Below are 21,150 nucleotides of genomic sequence, written 5' to 3' on the forward strand. Positions count from 1 at the left end.
ATGTCGAAAAAAGAATCACTTGAAAGATAATTTGAATTTATTTTCGCTTATGCTTGGCTTAATGTAGCTCTTTACTTCTCTTTTATTTGAAAAATTTCCTTTGTGGAATTTTTAAGGATTAAGAGAAGTTTAGGGTTTCGAAATGACAGAAGTAGAAAACCAGCTTTGTCATAATTGACAGGCAAGGCATTTAGTTCGAAATTCAATAATATGCTTTTTCGTGAGATCATTCAGAATGATGGGACCAAGGGAAAATTCAGAACATACGTTATTGCTGAGATTGGTCAGAATCATCAAGGGGATGTGGCTTTGGCCAAAAGACTGATACATTGCTGTGCGGTGAGTAGTATCTGTTTCTGATGTTTCTTAAGTTGGTCTCAGACACAAAGATTAAAAAAAAAAATTCTTAGAGGTTTGACTCTGGGGAAAAAAAGAGGATTGATTGGGATGAAAAGGATTTTTGTAATATTGAATTTTTTACCTGTATAAATCAATTTGTAGAAATTATTTGTTTATTATTAGATTGTAAAAAGTGTGTTTTAAGCTTATTGTATATGAAAGTAGTAGGCTAAGTGTAGTTGTTTATGATCTTTCTAGGATATATAGACTATGCTATCTGGTAGTTTTTACAGGTGGGGATTAGGGGTGAACATCCTTAAGTTATGATGTGATAAGTTACTTGTGAAGTACTTTACTAAGAAGGCTAGATCAGATAAGGATCTAATTAACATAGAAATAATAAGTAATTTACAATAGAGATATTAGATTTAAGAATAAGCTATTCCTGCTTTTTATAGATATATAAATTCACTTTCTAGTGAGTGCCCAAATATAACACCAATTAATGAGATTGTCTTTGAGGATATTATATTAAATAAACCATACATAATAAGGATAATCTGTATTTCCCTATGCCTGACTGTGGTCAGTGTTGTTACTAACCAAAATGTTTAGGGTGGGGGGCAAGAGATTTTGCTGACTGGCTGGTCATTGGGACTGAATGTTTTATGTGAATAATTAGCATAAGGTCCATTTCAAATACAACACATAAAATCACTGCATGAGTTGATAAAACTGCTGCATTTACCAAGATTTAGATTTTGGTAAACATCTTTTGGATTTGGATTTTGTTCAGACACAAAGAATTTTTGTTAAAATTCTAAGTGAGGGGCTATTGTCATATTTGAGGATGGCAAATGAATTTTGAGCTTCAGTGATCCTCTGGGAATGTTTTTTAAGTGCCTACCTCCATCCCTCCACCCTCCAAAGGACCATTGATTTTGATGACCTTTTGCAATTTTTCTGATTCAGTAATTATGTTATGATAGCTTGTCTTCCCTCTGACTAGTTAATCTCTTGAGTATTTAGTGTTTTGACTTGTCTTTGCTGGGTTATTTGTACATCAATACCTCACTTTGCATCATGGTTATGTAAAAAAAAAAAAAAAAAACACAACACAAATTGAAACAATGCAAAGTGGGTTAAGATTTTCTATAGCAAACCATGTAAAGATTGAAGGTAGGTTACAGGGTTACAAAAATACTACTTTTTAAAAAGAAATTTGAACAAAGTAAGCATTAAAAAACAATATAATATATTTCTTTTTACATACTTACAAAAAATGTAGCTAATTAAAACAAAATAAAGTATTGTATTCAATTAATTTATGGAAACAAAATTAATCACATTCTGATGAATCTATTCTGATGAAATCTGGTAGTGGTAAAAAGACAAAGATAAAAATCACCTGGGAAGGGACAAACAAAGACCAGCCAATAAAATCCCTCACAGGGTGTTACATAGAGCAACACATTATCTACAATGTATGAACTAATTCTTCCTTTCACTTGAATTTTAGCCAAACTGGTGCCTAAAAATACAGTTTTAACAGAAATGAGTTGCCCTTTTAACTGCACAGTTAATTGAATTGCCTACAAGAAAAAGGGAAAACCATAATTATTACTTAAAAGAGAGAACCAAAGAAAACCAATTAAGTAAAAGGAAAGATGAAGTTAAGTTTACAAAAAGGGCATTTATCTGATAAAAAGGGATAAGAAAAAATTCAAGACTTGAATCCAAACCAACACAACCTCTAAATACCTAATGACAGGCAATGAAAATTGGTAGTAATTGAGCAGCAACGCAACTTTGAAAAAACACAAAGCAAAGTATTGTTGTATTCCAGCTTCATGACTTTCTTTAATGAATTTCCATGTGTTTATTTCATTTTTTTATGACTTTTGGCTAGCTTGAACAGTCTTTGGGGATTTATTTGTTGTTTTATTTATTTTTTTTTTAGATTGAGTTTGCTGATATTAAAATGTATGTTGTTCTGCTTTGTTGTTCTTGTGTATTTTTTTTTACCTGTTTAAAAGTGCTGGTGATGATTTCCTTGTATTGATTTGGCTGGGTTAGGTTATTTTGCTTTTGTTTATATCCTGGTTTTTGTGTCTTGATACATATATGTGCTCTTGTTCTTGGCTGTTTTGGAGGTTGTGTCTGTTTTGAGTGTCCTGTGACAATTGTTCTATTTTGGTGAATGTTGGTTAGATGGTTGTTGTTGACCTAGGTGAAAAGGGATTTTTAAAAGACATAAATGAAGATTAGAGGGCTTGACTTTCATTGTTTAGCTTTGTTTGAGTTTAGTGAATTCAGTGGTTTATGTATTAGGATATTTGAATATCCCCTGCTATGTTAAGTGCTTTCAATTTCATCATGTTGATTTTTTTTCTTGAATATTCCTGTGTTTACCTTAAATTGCACTTGCCACTGATAAGGACGAATCCTGTTGACGCCAGTCAATGATGATGGTGACTCAGCTCATTGGGCACATCCCAAACTGTGCACCATGGCTTGCTGCACCAATCTCTGTCAACAGCTGACTTGAAGGCTTTGGTATTAGGAGACATGACTGCATCCTGGCATAGGGAATTTCATAGGCCAACCACACAGTTGGAGAAAAATTTGTTTTGCAGCCTGGTATTAGCACGTTTCCGGTAGAGCTTCAGGGAGTGCCCTCTTTTTCTTGACAAACTATCTAACAGGAATAAGACAGGGATGATATCGTTGTTGCAGATCAATTTATATGTCATCAATACATCCCCTCACTTATGTTGGTATGTGAGAGATGGTATATTGAGCCTCTGGAGTCTGGTAGAATATGGCAAATTTTGAAAACCCTTTATGCATTTTGTTGCTTGCTGCTGCACTGATTCCAGAATCGATTGGTCAAGCTGGTTAACTGGCGTGGCAATGGACATCCCAAATTCTAATTTTGGTTGGATCAGGCCCTTTAGGAGTGTTTTGGGAGGGTTTTATGACTTTTACTTCTCAGAGAAAGTTTTGTTAATAATATATACCAAAGGCAGAACCTGAAAACACTCTGTTGCAAAAGGATAGAGATCTTCCTAATTAGAGGCAACACTCTAGCATTGCCTATAGTAAAGGCCATACTGCTCCAATGTTTTATTATTATTATTATTTATTATTTTTTTTCCCAGAGGCACTTCATATGGAAGGGGTTGTTGTAGAAACTTCAAAGAGGGATCATTCTATTGGAAATCGAGAGTTCTAGTGCCCTTTTTAATAGTCGAAAATGATTGGAGGGCAACTAATACCCCCCCCCCCCCACGCCCATCATTCCCCCAAACACATACAATCAAAATTTTGAGATAGCCATTTTGTTCAGCATAGTTTATTTCCAGATATAAAATAGATTTTTGAGGCGGATACCCCCCCACAACCCTCAGGGCAAGGGTTTTAAGTTATGCCCTGGGGGCATATAAGGTTTTTATAGAAGGCGTTGTCGTAGAAACTTAAAAACAGGCTGATTCAATTGGAAATTAAAGAGCTAGTACCCTTTTTAATACTCGAAAGTGATTGGAGTGTAACTAGCCCCCCTCCCCCCACACCCATAATTTCACCAAACACATCCAATCAAAATTTTGAGATAGCCATTTTGTTCAGCATAGTTGATTTCCAGATAGAAAATATATTTTTGAGGAGGATGCTCCCCACATCCCACAGGGCAAGGGTTTTAAGTTATGCCCTGGGGGCATATAAGGTTTTTATAGAAGGCGTTGTCGTAGAAACTTCAAAACAGGCTCATTCGATTGGAAATTAAAGAGCTAGTGCCTTTTTTAATAGTCGAAAATGATTGGAGTGCAACTAGCCGCCCGGGCCCCCCCACGCCTATCATTTCCCCAAACACATCCAATCAAAATTATCAGATAACGATTTTGTTCAACATAGTTGATTTCCAGATAGAAAAAATATTTTTGAGGTGGACACTCCCCCACAACCCTCAGGGCAAGGGTTTTAAGTCATGCCCTGGGGGCATATCAGGTTTTTATAGAAGGTGTTGTCGTAGAAATTTCAAAACAGGCTCATTCGATTGGAAATTAAAGGGCTATAGCCCTTTTTAATAGTCCAAAATGATTGGAGGGCAACTAGCCCCCCCACGCCCATCATTCCCCCAAAGACATCCAATCAAAATTTTGAGATAACCATTTTTTTCAGCGTAGCTGATTTCCAGATCGAAAATATGTTTTTGAGGAGGGCACTCCCCCACAACCCTCAGGGCAAGGGTTTTAAGTTATGCCGTGGGGGCATATAAGGTTTTATAGAAGTCGTTGTCGTAGAAACTTCAAAATAGGCTCATTCGATTGGAAATTCAAAGGGCTAGTGCCCTTTTGAATAGTCGAAAGTGATTGGAGTGCAACTAGCCCCCCTCCCACCCATCATTTCCCCAAACACATCCAATCAAAATTGTGAGATAGCCATTTTGTTCAGCGTAGTTGATTTCCAGATAGAAAATACGTTTTTGAGGAGGACACTCCCCCAGAGCCTTCAGGGCAAGGGTTTTAAGTTATGCCCTGGGAGCATATAAGGTTTTCATAGAAGGCGTTGTCGTAGAAACTTCAAAATAGGTTCATTCGATTGGAAATTCAAAGGGCTAGTGCCCTTTTTAATAGTCGAAAGTGATTGGAGGGCAACTAGCCCCCCCTCCCTACGCCCATCATTCCCCTAAACACATCCAATCAAAATTTTGAGATAGCCATTTTTGTTCAGCGTAGTTGATTTCCAGATTGAAAATATATTTTTGAGGAGGACACTCCCCCACAACCCTAAGGGCAAAGGTTTTAAGTTATGCCCTTGGGGCATTTAAGGTTTTTATAAAAGGCGTTGTCGTAGAAACTTCAAAACAGGCTCATTCGATTGGAAATTAGAGGGCTATTGCCCTTTTTAATAGTCGAAAGTGATTGGAGGGCAGCTCGGCCCCCCCCCCCCCTACGCCCATCATTTCCCCAAACACATCCAATCAAACTTTTGAGATTGCCATTTTGTTCAGTGTAGCTGATTTCCAAATAGTAAATATGTTTTTGAGGAGGACACTCCTCCAGAACCTTCACGGCAAGGGTTTTAATATATGCCCTGGGGGCATATAATGTTTTTATAGAAGGCGTTGTCGAAGAAACTTCAAAAAAGGTTCATTCGATTGGAAATTCAAAGGGATAGTGCCATTTTTAATAGTCAAAAGTGATTGGAGGGCACCTCGCCCCCCCCCCCCTACGCCCATCATTTACCCAAACACATCTAATCAAAATTCTGGGATAGCCATTTTTTTCGGTTCTTCTTCTTTCTAGATAGAAAATATGTTTTTGATGAGGATACTCCCCCACAACCCTCGTCTAGAGTTTTAAGCTAGTACCTGGGGTCAGATAGGGGTTTTCTTAAAAGCGTCATCGTAGAATCTTAAAAATAGGCACCTTCAATTGGATATTCAAAGGACTAGTGCCCTTTTTAATAGTCTAAAGTGATTGGAGGACAACTCGCCCCCCCACGCCGCTCAGTCCCCCAAACACATCCCATCAAAATTTTGAGATAGCCCTTTTGTTCAGCGTAGTTGATTTCCAGTTAGAAAATATGTTTTTGAGGAGGACAATCCCCCACAATGCTCAGGGCAAGGGTTTTAAATTACGCCCTGGGGGCATATAAGGTTTTTATAGAAGGCGGTGTCGTAGAAACTTCAAGAAAGGCACATTCGATTGGAAATTTCAAGGGCTAGTGCCCTTTTTAATGGTCGAAAGTGATTCGAGGGCAACTAACCCCCCTCTCACGCCCACCTTTTCCCCAAGCACATCCAATCAAAATTTTAAGACAGCGATTTTATTAAACGTAGTTTTAAGTTCTGGAAATTAAATCTTTGAGGATTAGAACTCCCCCAAAGCCCTCAGGGCAAGGGTTGTAATTTAAGGATTCTCCGAATCCTTATTATTATTTCTTATGGAAGGATGCTCGCATAAACTTTAGAGAGGGCTCGTTTGATTGGAATTTGAAAGTTCTTGTTCACTTTTTAAGAGTCAAAAGAGATTGAAGGGCAACTAGCCCCTCTCCCTCCTCCACGCTCTCAATGCATCAGATAAAAATTTTGAGATAGACATTTTGTTAAAATAGTTCAAAGTTCTGATAACAAAAATTCTGGTGTCGACACAGCCCACCAAGGCCCAGGGGTAGGCGTTGTAAGTTATGCCGTGGGGCATAACTTATTAAGGGGGGTTTATAACTTATGGGAAGGGGTTTTGTATGGGATGAACACATAGGAAATCTATTATAATTATCCAATTATAAGGTTATACTCTGTGATAGATGCAAAATTGCTTTGGCACACAAATTCCTATTAAGGTCAATCCCAAACAGCCGTGATCCCTTTGTGTCAGCAAGTGAAATTGTCTAAACCCCCTTATTGCAGCTATTTTTCAATCCATTCAATGTTGTCAATCGCTGTCCACAAGTTATGCAAGCTGTCTATTGTTCATATATAATGTTTTTATCAAAGAGGTAATCGTATTGACTTTGATAAAAGCCTCATTCGATTTAAATTGAAAGTTCTAGATCCGTTTTTTAAAGTCAAGAATAATCGGACAGTAAGCACCCCCCCCCATGCCATAAAAACTTGAAAATTTTTGCAATCAAAAAAGAACAAAAATAATTTAAAAAAAACTCCGAAAAATAAGTTTTTAAAAGAAAAGTAAATGCCATTTCAAAATAAACCTCAGGAGATACAAATACCTGTTAAAATTCAAGCTCAAAACGACCAAATATTACTATTAAAGAATAAATGATACCCAAAACGGACAGAAATTAAATAAACAATCATAGCAAAAAACATACAACAAGTTATAATATGAATGAATAATTAGATCTTAAACCGAGTAATGCTTAGATTGAATATGAAAATCAAACTTAAAACGAAAACAAATATTTTGCTATTAAAGTATAAATAAAACTTAAAACGAACAGAAATTAAATAAACAATCAATGCGAACAAAACATACAATATATATTAATGTAAATGAATAAATACATCTTAAAACGAGTGAAACATAAATTGAATACGCAAATCAAGTTTGAATCGAATAAAAATAACTACAAACAAGAGTTTGGGTATCGTCTCACTGCAGAAGCCTAAAACCTACTGCGTCATTGGCGCAGTTGACCTGAGCTTAAGTTTAAAATGGCCTTTACTTTTCTTTGAAAAACTCATTTTTCGGAAAGTATTTTAATTAATATTGAAAAAGGACTATTTTGCAAAGTCTTGATAAACCTGAATTTTGGGTTCATTTTAAAGATGACATTTTTATTTGTGTGAGCATGGTATAGACTGTCTGGGGTCGTTCTTTGGCTTACTTAGCTCCTTTGATCCAAAACTAAAATTTGTTCAAGAATCAAAGTAAGATATGTGTCTTCCTTTTTTGGATGTCCTGATGCAGTGTAATGACACATGTTTTGAATTTGGTTTCAATAGAAAACCTTCACACAGTGACTGTTATTTAAATTTTACTTCTTATCATTCTCCTGTGGTCAAAAGAGGAGTTGTCACTTCCCTAGTTGATAGAGCACTGCAAGTTTGTTCACCATGTTTCCGTGATTCAGAGCTTGACCACCTTAGATATCTTTTATTTGGGAATGGTTATCCAATTAGTTTAATAAATTCTGTGATGGAGAAATTTATTGAAAAGTTATCAACTACTGACACAGAAAAAACAGATGAAAAGCAAAATTCATTTTATCTAGGTCTCCCTTACATGAAAAGGGTTTCAGATCACATTTCCAAAGATCTAAGGAAAAATAACATTTATACTTGTTATAGACCCGGTAAAACTATCATTTCATAAATTTATGAAGGTAAAGACCCTATCCCGAAAGTTGAAAACTCCATTGTTTACAGAATTCCATGCTCTTGTTGTCTTTGGTGCATTGGAAGTACTGATCAATGGCTTACAGATAGAATAGCTCAGCACTTTACTTCAATCAATAACACCCTTAAAAAACAGAAAATTTTGACTCACCCCTTGCAGAACATATTTACGACCACCCAGACCATATTATTTTACTTAATCAAGTTAGTTTAATTTCACATGACAGAGGTATTGTTTAGTACTTCATTTATTAGTTTATTAGTAGTTATTTAGTACTGTTTAGTAGTTTAGTACTACAGAGAGGCTCTTGGGATTTAAAAGTACCAAAATTTATTTCTAGCTTTGAACAGAGATACCAGTGACTTAAGAATAAATGACTCTTATTTCTGATTTCTCAAAATAGAAGCCTGATGGATGACTTTAGTCACCCCTGAAACAGACCTTGAATCAACTTTTATTCATAAATGTTATGCATCATCAACCCTTCAGATCTCAAAGGGCTTGTGCATGGGATGCAATCATTAAAATCAGAAATCAGATGGAATAGTTTTCCAAACATTCAATTGTTGGTTGTTTGCTAAGGCAAATAAATTTTTTCACTGGCCAGTCATTTCCTTGTATATTTTGAGGGCAGTTCAAAAGTTACTGGATTTTTTGCCAATTGCTGCTATTGGTCACTTCACAAATTTATCAAGGTAAAGACCCTATCCCGAAAGTTGAAAACTCCAGTGTTTACAGAATTCCATGCTCTTGTTGTCTGGTGCATTGGAAGTACTGATCAATGGCTTACAGATAGAATAGCTCAGCACTTTACTTCAATCAACAGCCTCCTTAAAAAACAGAAAATTTTGACTCACCCCTTGCAGAACACATTTATGACCACCCATACCATACTATTTTACTTAATCAAGTTAGTTTAATTTCACATGACAAAGATATTGTTTAGTACTTTATTTATTAGTTTATTAGTAGTTATTTAGTATTGTTTAGTAGTTTAGTACTACACAGAGGCTCTTGGGATTTATGAGTACCAAAATTTATTTCTAGCTTTGAACAGAGATACCAGTTACTTAAGAATAAATGACTCTTATTTCTGATTTCTCAAAAGAGAAGCCTGATGGATGACTTTGGTCATCCCTGAAACAGACCTTGAATCAACTTTTATTCATAAATGATACGCATCATCAACCCTTCAGATCTCAAAGGGCTTGTGCATGGGATGCAATCATTAAAATGAGAAATCAGATGGAATAGTTTTCCAAACATTCAGTTGTTGGTTGTTTGCTAAGGCAAATACATTTTTTCACTGGCCAGTCATTTCCTTGTATCCTTTGAGGGCAGTTCAAAAGTTTCTGGATTTTTTGCCAATTGCTGCTATTGGTGAGTGATTTGCCTTCGGTCGTTAGGTATTTGGTTTTAATTCTTCTAATTTTGGCTTTTATTGAATTTCATTTATCTTTTAATTTTGATTTTTTATCGGATTTGATTAGTTTTTTTTTTTCAAACTCAAACGATTTTATTGTCAAATGCCTTACACGGTCTTGCCGATCAGTGGCAGTTCTTCTCGTAATAAAAGATAAGGCATTAAATATAAAATTCACAGCCATAGTCAACATCATACAAATTAATATGTTGATTGAAATATCACAAACAGAGACAAACTAAAATCTAAGACATTGAAATATCCAACTATTTGTAAAAATAAAATAACTCAAATTTCAAATTAAAAAAGAAAAAAAAAACCTTTAAAATTAACAACGAATAAAAAGAATAATGAACTAAAACAAGTAAACATGAACAATTATTGACAAGTGAATCTAGTATTAAAAATCTTGACAAAGGAGGGAATAAAACTATTTGCATAACGCATAAGTTGTGCTGGTACCTGCTGAATTTTAGGTATAAGTTCAGCTATTTGTCGCAGGAGCCGTTGGCGCAAAGGGAGATGCTCAGGGGGGAGTATTTCACGAAGCCGCGGATTTGTCAAAATACCGACATCGAATTTGAAGCACTACAACATGCTGAAAGAGTTGTAAGGGAATTTTTTTTTGAAAGGGAGCAATAAGAGACTTCGGTAGATTTAGAAACTACCAGAAGAGCTCGCTATGGGATCCTTTTCAGGCAGTCCTTCTGGTCCGAAGTCAGGCCGCAATGCCAAACAGGACAAGCATTCTCTACCAGCGGTCTAATAAACGTAAGGAAAATATGCAGTAGGTGGGGGTTTGGACACTATGACAAGCAAGGAGTTTTAAAGAAAGGATACCAAGGTTTGCCTCTTTGATCATCTCCTTTGTCTGTTTTTCCCACTTCGTCATCTGTTAGATAAAGAATATTCTGTAAAGCAATGGATGATTTGTCCCTCAGAAAAGAAAAAGTTAATACAAGCGATTTTTTGTGATTGGCCGTTATTTTGCCCTCCTCAGAGGGCACGTTGACTCTCCGTTCTCACATTGACTTGTTTGGTTTCTTTGTCTTTTTTGGCACTTTCTTTGATTTTTTTTTCACGCTGAAGAAGAGAGGCGGTATTCTTCTCGAAATATTCATTTGGTTTTGAGAATTTTCGTTTGGTCTTAAAAACCCCATTTTTGATTGTTTTTTCATTGTATTATGGCAAGCCAGTGTGGTTTAAGAAATTATCTCCAAATGTACAAGATTCCAAGTAAATATGGTATTTCTTATTAGGGCACTTTAATGACCAAATTGGGACAAATAGGAATAGATGGTATCCTACCTTAAGTAAATTTGGTGTTGGGGAGGGAAATAGCAGAAGTATGGACTTCTACAATTTTGTAGATACAGCAATCTAGTTCTAACTAATACAGTACTTGGTCATAAAATGCCCCATAACTGAACATGCTACACACATGATGGTAACATTGCCAACTGTATTGATCATATTATTGTAAATTGAAGATAGGTTGGATTTATAAAAGACTGTGGGGTAGATAGGGATGTCATTATTTATGTTAGTAGTAAAAATCATCATTCAATTGTCTGTAGGGTTTATTTAATGATGAAATTATTAAGGCTAACTACCTTCTGTTGAGTTATAATGCTGAAAGGTTATTTGATGAAAATTTGGGATGAACTTTCCAGGAAGAGTGGAATATGAAACTGGAAAATTTAGAATTTGATAATGTAGACAGTGGTAATTTTAAGAAAATAGTTAGCAAAGTAGCAGAAGATGTTTTAGGGAAAAGGTTAGAAACCCAACTAGGAACATTAGCAAAAATGCTTTAAGTTTAGCAGAAGAGAGAAGAGCAATAAAAGAAGTTCTGGGTGACAGACCTTATAAAAATAATAGGAAAGTAAGGGAAGTAGAGAAAGCATTAAAGTGTAAACAAAAGTGATGCGAAAGGGAGAACATGAATAATATTCCCCAAGATCTAGAAGCTAAAGTCAGGTGGCATAATATTAAGATTTTGTAGTGGTAAGTTAAGAAATTAAAAGGGAGTAGTCAGTCTGATTATTGTTTGTAATTATTGTGGTTACAAAGCTACATTAAGTTAGTGAGGACTATGAGCATATTTAAAAAAAAGGGGGCAGTATGGTTTATTCTCAGGTTTAAAATAAAAAAACAAATTTCTCCCAGTGAAAGTAAAGAACAATGTCCAAGCTTAAAACGAACAGAAATTATTCTGCACGTCAAGGAGGCTAGTAGAAAGGCCCCTATTGATCCGACGCCCACCACGTGGTTTATGGTTTTCTCACTGAGAATGAAAAAACAGTATTTTTCTCACTTGAAAAAACAGGAATTTTCTCACATTTTTGGATGTTTAATGGACGGTTATGTGTGTTGGTCAATTTATTTGATGTTTTTTATGGATGTCAACATAAACTTATGTCTGTTTTATGGTTTTTGTCAGTGAGAATGAAGAAAAAGGATTTTTCTCACTTGAAAAAACAGGATTTTTCTCACTTTTATGGATGTTTTTAGGACGGTTATGTGTGTTGGTCAATTTATTTGATGTTTTTCATGGATGTCAACATCAATTTATGTCTGTTTTATGGTTTTGTCAGTGAGAATGAAAAAACAGGAATTTTCTCAAATTAATTGATGTCAACAGCAATTTCTGTCTGTTTTATGGTTTTTGTCAGTGAGAATGAACTGTTTTATGGTTTTTGTCAGTGAGAATTTGAAAAACAGGAACTTTCTCACTTTGATGTATGTTTTCTGGATTATTGAGTCCAAGTCATTAATACTTTGCCCCGGAAACAATTCTTAAACTTCGCCTAGAAACAATTCTCCAGGAATAGATCCAAGTCATCAATGTCTTCTCCCCGGAAACAATTCTACTGGTCAAACTCCAAAAGATATTAATAAAACTTCGTCATGGAAACAATTCTCCAAGAAACATCTTAGAGATGAATAGATTAACGCGGGAAAGGGTTTCCTAGTAATTTCAAATGTGACAGCGCAGGGATGCCAAAAAATAAAAAGGAACACGCTGAAATTACTATTAGGGGATATTTGGGGGACAACGTTTTATAAATTTTAGGAAATTATTTCGGCGAAACAGTTAGAGACATTTTAAAAGATGATTTTAGAAAAGGTTTTAGAAGAGAATTTGAGGGTGAAACTCTGTGGTCGTTATAATACACAAGTTTCATTTGAACAGTGTCGTGAGGTCCCCTACCCCAACCCCAAAGGCCCTCCACCGGTCCCCAAAGATCCCCCAGGCTCCCAAAGGACCACCCAGCCCTCAACGGCCCCCAGACCCCCAAAGGTCCTCCCCCGGTCCCCAAAGGTCCCCCGGGCTCCCAAAGGACCACCCGGCCCCCAAGGGCCCTCCAGACCCCCAAAGGCCCTCCCCGGGTCCCCAAAGAGTCCCCTCACCATTTTTTAGTACTTTTTTAAGGCTTTATTATATCTTTTCAGAACAAGTTATTTTCTTAATGTCCCTCCTAAACTCATTTTCCAACATGGAAGTACTTATCTTTTTCACCCACAACTATACTTTACAGCTTTTTGGATACCTCAACACCAAGAAATACTTTTCAAAGACCATTTCAGAGCAAGTTACATTCTTAATGTCCCTCCTAAACCCATTTTACAAGTTGAAGCATCCATCAGTTTCACCCACAACTTTACTTTACAGCTTTTTGGATACCTCAACACCAAGAAATACTTTTCAAAGACCCTTTCAGAGTAAGTTACTTTCTTAATGTCCCTTCTAAACCCATTTTCCAATTTAAAGTACTTATTTTTTTCACCCACAATTATACTTTACAGCTTTTTGGATACCTCAAAACCAAGAGATACTTTTCAAAGACCATTTCAGAGCAAGCTATATTCTTTTTGTCCCTCCTACAGTCATTTTCAAACTTGAAGTACTCATCTTTTTCACCCAAAATTATACTTTACAGCTTTTTGGATACCTCAAGACCAAGATATACTTTTCAAAGACCATTTCAGAGCAAGTTACTGTCTTACTGTCCCTCCTAAACCCCTTTTCTAACTTGACGTTCTTACCTTTTCACCCACAACTCAACCTTACAGCTTTTTGGATACCTCAACACCGAGAAATACTTTCCAAAGACCATTTCAGAGCAAGCAACTTTCTCAATGTCCCTCCTAAACCCATTTTCCAGCTTGAAGTACTTATCTTTTTCACCCACAACTCTACTTAACAGCTTTTTTGGTAATTCCAAACCATGAAATACTTTTCAAAGACCTTTTCAGTTCACGCTATTTTCTTACTGTCCCTCCTAAAGCCATTTTCCAACTTGAAGTACTTATGTTTTTCAACAACAAGTCTACTTTACAGCTTTTTGGATACCTCAACACCAAGAAACACTTTTCATAGACCATGTCGTACCAAGTTACATTCCTAACGTCCCTTCAAAACTTATTTACCGAAATTTAGTACGTCTCTTTTTCATCCACAACTATACTATACAGCTTTTTGGATACCTCACCACCAAGACATACACTTCAAAGACCATTTCAGAGCAACTTTTTTTCTTAATGTACATCCTAAACTCATTTTCCAACTTGAAGTACATATCTTTTTCATCCACAACTATACTTTACAGCTTTTTGGATACCTCAACACCCAGAAATACTTTTCAAAGACCATTTCAGAGCAAGTTACTTTCTTAATGTCCCTCCTAAACTCTTTTTACACCTTTAAATTAAGATCTTTTTCTACAGCACCTATCCTATCCCTCATTTTCGATACCTAACCACAAAGAAAAACTTTTCAAAGACCATTTCAGAGCAAGTTATTTTCTTAATGTCCCTCCTAAAGCCATTTTAACACTTGAAGTACTTATGTTTTTCACCCACAACTATACTTTACAGCTTTTTGGATACCTCATCACCAAGAAATACTTTTCAAAGACCATTTCAGAGCAAGTTATGTTCTTAATGTCCCTCCTAAACCCATTTTCCAACTTGAAGTACTTATCTTTTTCGTTGTTGTGGGTGACCAAGAAATACTTTTCAAAGACCATTTCAGAGCAAGTTACTTTCTTAATGTCCCTCCTAAACCCATTTTCCAACTTGAAGTACTTATCTTTTTCGCCAATAACTATCCATCGCAGCTATTTGGATAGAACATCAACAAGACCAAATTTTCAAAGGCAGATTCAGAGAAAGATACTTTATTATTTTACATACTATACAACAAAACCATAAAGAATAACTTCTATAATTAACCAAAAACTATACTTTACAGCTTTTTGGATACCTCAACACCAAGAAATAATTTTCAAAGACCATTTGAGAGTAAGTTACTTTCTTAATGTCCCTCCTACAACGATTTTCCAACTTGAAGTACTTATCTTTTTCACCCACAACTATACTTTAGCGCTTTTTGGATACCTCAACACAAAGAAATACTTTTCAAAGACCATTTCAGAGCAAGTTACTTTCTTAATATCCCTCCTAAACCCATTTTCCAACTTGAAGTACTTATCTTTTTCACCCAAGACTATACTTTACAGCTTTTTGGATACCTCAACACCAAGAAATACTTTTCAAAGACCATTTCAGAGCAAGTTACTATCTTAATGTCCCTCCTAAACCCATTTTCCAACTTGAAGTACTTATCTTTTTCACCCTCCACTATACTTTACAGCTTTTTGGATACCTCAACACCAAGAAATACTATTCAAAGACCAATTTAGATAAATTTTCAATCTTAATGTACATCCAAAACCTATTTTCCAACTTGAAGTACTTATATCTTTCACCCACAACAATACTTTACAGCTTTATGAACACATCAACAACAACAGATACTTTTCAAAGACCATTTCAGAGAAATTTACTTTCTCAATGTTCATCCTAAACCCATTTTTCGAATTGAAGTACTTAAGTTTTTCATCCTCAACTATACATTAGTGCTTTTTGGGTAGCTCAACACCAAGAAATACTTTTCAAAGACCATTTCAAAGCAAACTACTTTCTTTAAGTCCCTCCTAAACTCATTTTCTAACTTGAAATACTTATCTTTTTCACCCACAACTTTACTGTACAGCTATTTCTATAGCACAACACCAAGAAATACTTTTCAAAGACCATTTCAGAGCAAGTTACTTTCTTAATGTCCCTCCTAAACCCATTTTCCAACTTGAAGTACTTATCTTTTTCACCCACACCTATACTTTTCAGCTTTTTGGATAGCTCAACACAAAGAAATACTTTCAAAGACCATTTCTGAGCAAGTTTCTTTCTTAATGTCCGTCCTAAACCCATTATCCAACTGGAAGTACTTATCTTTTTCAAACATAACTATATCTTACCTAATTTAGGATACATAAACACAAATAAATACATTTCTAATTCAATTTAAGAGCACGTTCCTTTATTACTGTTATACCTACGCCCAGTTTCCAGCATCTAGTAATTTTCTTTTTCACCAAAATTTATAACTTACCGCTTTTTTGATACCTCAACACCAATAAATATTGTTTAAAGACCATATAAGAGAAAGTTACTTTCTTAAAGTCCCTCCGAAACACTTACTCCAACTTTAAGTACTTATCTTTTTCACACACAAATATACGTTACAGCTTTTTGGATACCTAAACACCAAGAAATACTTTTCAAAGACCATTTCAGAGCAAGTTACTCTCTTAATGTTTCACCTAAACGCATTCTCCAGCTTGAAGTACTTTTCTTGTTCATCCACAATTATACCTTACAGCTTTTTGGATACCTCAACACAAAAAAACACTTTCCAAAGACCATTTCAGAGCAAGTAAATTTCTTAATGTCCCTCCTAAACCCATTTTCCAACTTGAAGTACTTATCTTTTTCACCCACAACTATACTTTACATCTTTTTGGATACCTCAACACAAAGAAACACTTTTCAAAGACAATTTCAGAGCAAGTTACTTTCTTAATATTTCTCCTAAACCCATTTTTCAACTTTAAGTACTTATCCTTCTCACACACAACTATACAGATTTTAGGATACCTCAACACAAAGAAATACTTTTCAAAGACCATTTCAGAGCAAGTGATTTTCTGAATGTCCCTCTTAAACACCTAATTCAAGTTGAAGTACTTATCTTCTTCACCCACAACTATACTTTACAGCTTTTTGGATACCTCAACACCAAGAAATACTTTTCAAAGACCATTTCAGAGCAAGTTACTTTCTTAATATCCCTCCTAAACACATTTTCCAACTTGTAGTACTTATCTTTTCACCCAACACTATACCTTACAGATTTTTGGATACCTCAACACCAAGAAATACTTTTCAAAGACCATTTCAGATCAAGGTACTTTCTTATTGTCCCTCCTTAACCCATTTTCCCTCTTGACGCACTCATACTTTTCACCCAAAAGTCTACTTTACAGCTTTTTGGTTAACGCAAAACCAACAAATACTTTACAAAGACCAATTCAGAGTAAGTTACTTTATTAATGTCCCTATTAAACCTATTTTCCAACTTGAATTACTTATCTTTTTCACCCAAAACAATACTGTACAGCTTTTCGGACACCTCAACACCAAGAGATACTTTTCAAAGACCATTTCAGAGCAAGTTTCTTTCTTAACGCCACTCCTAAACCAATTTTCCAAGTTTAATTACTTATGAATGTCCAACAAACCTATACTGTACAGCATTTTGTATACCTCAAGACCAATAAATACTTTTCATAGACGATTTCAGAGCAAGTAACTATCTTTCTTTACCTACTAACGCCTATTTTAAACTTGAAATAACTATCTTTGTCACACACATTAAAAGTATGCAGCTTTTTGGATACCTCAACACCAAGAAATACTTTGCATAGACCATTTCAGAGCCAGTTACTTTCTTAATGCCCTTCCTAAACCCTTTTTCTAAGTTGAAATACTTTCCTTTTTCACCCAGAACTATACTTTACAACTTTTTGGATACCTTAACACCAAGAAATACTTTTCAAAAACCATTTCAGAGCAAGTCACATCTTTAATATCTCTCCTCAACCCATTTTCCAACTTGAAGTACTTATTTTTTTCACCCACAACTATACTGTACAGTTTTTTAGTATCCATCAAAACCAAAAAATGATTTATAAAGACAATTTAAGATCAAGTTAATTTCTTAATGTCCCTCCAAAACCCATTTTTCAACTTGAAGTACTTATCTTTTTCACCCACAACTTTACTTTACAGCTTTTTGGATACCTCAACACCAAGAAATACTTTTCAAAGACCATTTCAGAGCAAGTTACTTTCTTAATGTCCCTCCTAAACCCATTTTTCAACTCTTAAGTACTTATCTTTTTCACCCACAACTATACTCTACAGCGCTTTGGATACCTCAACACCAAGAAATACTTTTCAAAGGCCATTTCAGAGTAAGTTACTTTCTTACTGTCCCTCCTAAACCCATTTTCCAACTTGAAGTACTTATCTTTTTCACCCACAACTATACTTTACAGCTTTTTGGATACCTCAACACCAAAAAATTCTTTTCAAAGATCATTTCAGAGCAAGTTACTTTCTTAATGTCCCTCCTAAAACCATTTTTCAACTTGAAGTACTTATCTTTTTCACCCACAACTATACTTTACAGCTTTTTTGGATACATCAACACCAAAAAATACTTTTCAAAGACCATTTAAGGGCAAGTTAATTTCTTAATGACCCTCCTAAACCCATTTTACAACTTGAAGTACATATCTTTTTCACCCACAACTATACTTTACAGCTTTTTGGATACCTCAACACCAAGAAATACTTAGGCTAGGCTAGATTAAATTAGGTTAGATTAGGTTAGGTTATCCTACGTACGCTTCACTTACGTTAGGTTAGGTGAAAGACATGCAAAAAGTTAGGTGAATGATTAGGTTAGGATAGACTAGATTAAGTTAGGTTAAGTTAGGTTAGGCTAGGTTAGCCTACGTACGCGCGCGTACGTTTCAGAGCAAGTTTCTTTCTTAATGTCCTTCCTAAACCCATTTTACAAGTTGAAGTACCCATCCTTTTCACCCACAACTTTACTATACTGCTTTTTTGAATGCTCCAACACCAAGAAATACTTTTCAAACCCAACTTAACCCAACCCAACCTAACCCAACTTAACCTAACCTAACTTAATCTAGCCTAACCTAACCTAATTTAATCTTTTTACCATGTTTAAGTTAGGTTAGCTTAGCTTATCATGAGCGCTCATGATAAGTTAAACTAACCTAACTTAAACATGGAGAAATGTTTCTAATTATTTATTAATATAAGGAACTTGCTCTGAAATGTCTTTTGAAAAGTATTGCTTGGTGTTGGAGCATTCAAAAAAGCAGGTAGTAAATGAGTTTCTTAAATATGGTGGCTCTGAGGTTAGAAATATGTTATTGGAGATTATGAATATGATTTTTGAAAAAGGGGAAGTACCTAACGATTTTAGGAAAACCTTAATTAAGCCACTTTATAAGAAAGGTGATAAAAGTGAGTGTGGTAATTATCGAGGCATTAGTCTGGTCTCTGTAGATAGCAAATTGCTTAGTAATATGATACTTTTTAGACTGAGAGATGCCGTAGACAAAGTTTTAAGAGAAGAGCAGTGCGGTTAGTAGTGATTAGTGCTTAGTGCATAGTGATTAGTGCTATGTACGAGAATAACACTGCTGCGGTTAAGGTAGGAAATGAGGTTAGCAGCTGGTTTTGTATTAAATCAGGAGTTAAGCAGGGTTGTGTTCTATCCCCCTTTATATGGATTATTTTGATGGACTTTGTTTTAAGGAGCACAGGAAAGGCAATGGGAGACCACGGAATCAAATGGGGAGGAAAAAGTCTCCTGGACTTGAATTATGCTGATGATTTAAGCATCCTAGATGAAAGTGTGAGCAAAATGAATGAAGTTTTAGAGGTTTTGCGAGTTCAGGGTGCTAGTATTGGTTTGAAAATTAATGTTAGGAAGACCAAGTCACTAAGGCTAGGAATAAGTGAAGATGAAAAGGTGACGTTGGGTAATGAAAAGATTGATCAGGTGGCCAGTTTCACTTACCTTGGTAGTATTATTAGTAAAGATGGTGGGAGCAGTGAAGATGTTGAAAATAGAATAGCCAAGGCTCAGGGTGTTTTTTCAAAGTTAAAAAAAGTCTGGAAGAATAGGAAGATAAGTCTGCAAACCAAGATTAGAATCCTAAAAGCTACAGTGATGACAGTGGTCAAATATGGCTCTGAAGCATGGACGCTCCGAAAAGCGGATGAAGATTTGCTAGATGTTTTCCAGAGAAGTTGCTTAAGGATTGTTCTGGGTACCCGGCTGACTGACCGTATTTCAAACAATAGGCTATACGAAAAATGTGGTTCAATACCGCTTTCTAGGTCTATAATGAAAGAAAGGTTGAGGTGGTTAGGGCATGTTGTTCGGATGAAGGATGACAGATTGCCGAAGATTGTTCTTTTTTCCAACCATCTAGGGCTAAACGGAAAGCAGGTCGTCCCCGTCTGGGTTGGGAGGACGTCATAAAGAAAGATTTAAAGGAAATGGGAACTTCGTGGACGGGTGTAAAAAGGGAGGCTTTGAATAGATTGGGGTGGAGGAGGAGCGTGCGTAGCTGTGTTGGCCTCAGGCGGCTTGGTGCTGCGATGAGTTGTTAGTAGTAGTAGTAGTAGTAGTAGTTGGAAAATGGGTTTAGGAGGGACATTAAGAAAGTAACTTGCTCTGAAATGGTCTTTGAAAAGTATTTCTTGGTGTTGATGTATCCAAAAAGCTGTAAATTATTGATCTTGGTGAAAAAGACAAGTACGTTAAGCTGAAAATTGAGTTTTGGAGTGACATTCATAGAGTAACCTGCTCTGAAATGGTCTTTATAAAGTATTTCTAGGTGTTGAGGTATCCAAAAATGAGGTAAGTTTATTGCTGGGTGAAAATGATAAGTAATTCAAGTTGAAAAATGAGTTTAGGAGGGATATTAGAAATTTAGCTTGCTCTGAAACGGTAGATTTTAAAGATTTGTTGTGCTATATCCGTCCCAAAATCTGGAATGTAGGGGTTAGTATTAAGAAGTTAGGTATATCCACTTCGAAAATTGATGTAGAAGAGACTTTAATAACGTAACTATCTCTAAAATGGTAATAGCAATGAATTTAGATGTTTTGAATTATCAGTAAAGCTGTAGAGTATAGTTGTGGGTGAAAAAGATAAGTATTTCAAGTTGGAAAAAGGGTTTAGGAGGGACATTAAGAAAGTAACTTGCTCTGAAATGGTCTTTGAAAAGTATATCTTGGTGTTGTGGTATCCAAAAAGTTGTAAAGCATAGTTGTGGGTGAAAAAGATAAGTACCTCAAGTTGGAAAATGGGTTTAGGAGGGACATTAAGAAAGTAACTGGCTCTGAAATGGTCTTTGAAAAGTATTTCTTGGTGTTGAGGTATCCAAAAAGCAGTAAAGTATAGTTGTGGTTGAAAAATATATGTACTTCAAGTTGTAAAATGTGCTTAGGAGTGACATTAATAAAGTAACTTGCTCTGATATGGACCTTTAAAAGTATTTCTTG

The 21,150-nt window shown here is 35.5% G+C and overlaps 1 protein-coding gene across 1 annotated transcript in view; it reads left to right on the top strand.

Annotated features, from left to right (window-relative positions):
• Positions 1-215: 215 nt before the first annotated feature.
• The window catches only part of NANS (N-acetylneuraminic acid synthase), a 121,064-nt gene continuing 100,129 nt past the window's right edge, over positions 216-21,150 (top strand). The window contains exon 1 of the mRNA XM_089088307.1: positions 216-339. The gene's annotated coding sequence lies outside the window, so the exon portion shown is untranslated. The remainder of the gene's footprint in view (positions 340-21,150) is intronic.

This window comes from Artemia sp. Qi Xiang Cuo, chromosome 4 (assembly GCF_049724085.1).
Source record: "Artemia sp. Qi Xiang Cuo chromosome 4, ASM4972408v1, whole genome shotgun sequence".
Classification (NCBI taxonomy): domain Eukaryota; kingdom Metazoa; phylum Arthropoda; class Branchiopoda; order Anostraca; family Artemiidae; genus Artemia; species Artemia sp. Qi Xiang Cuo.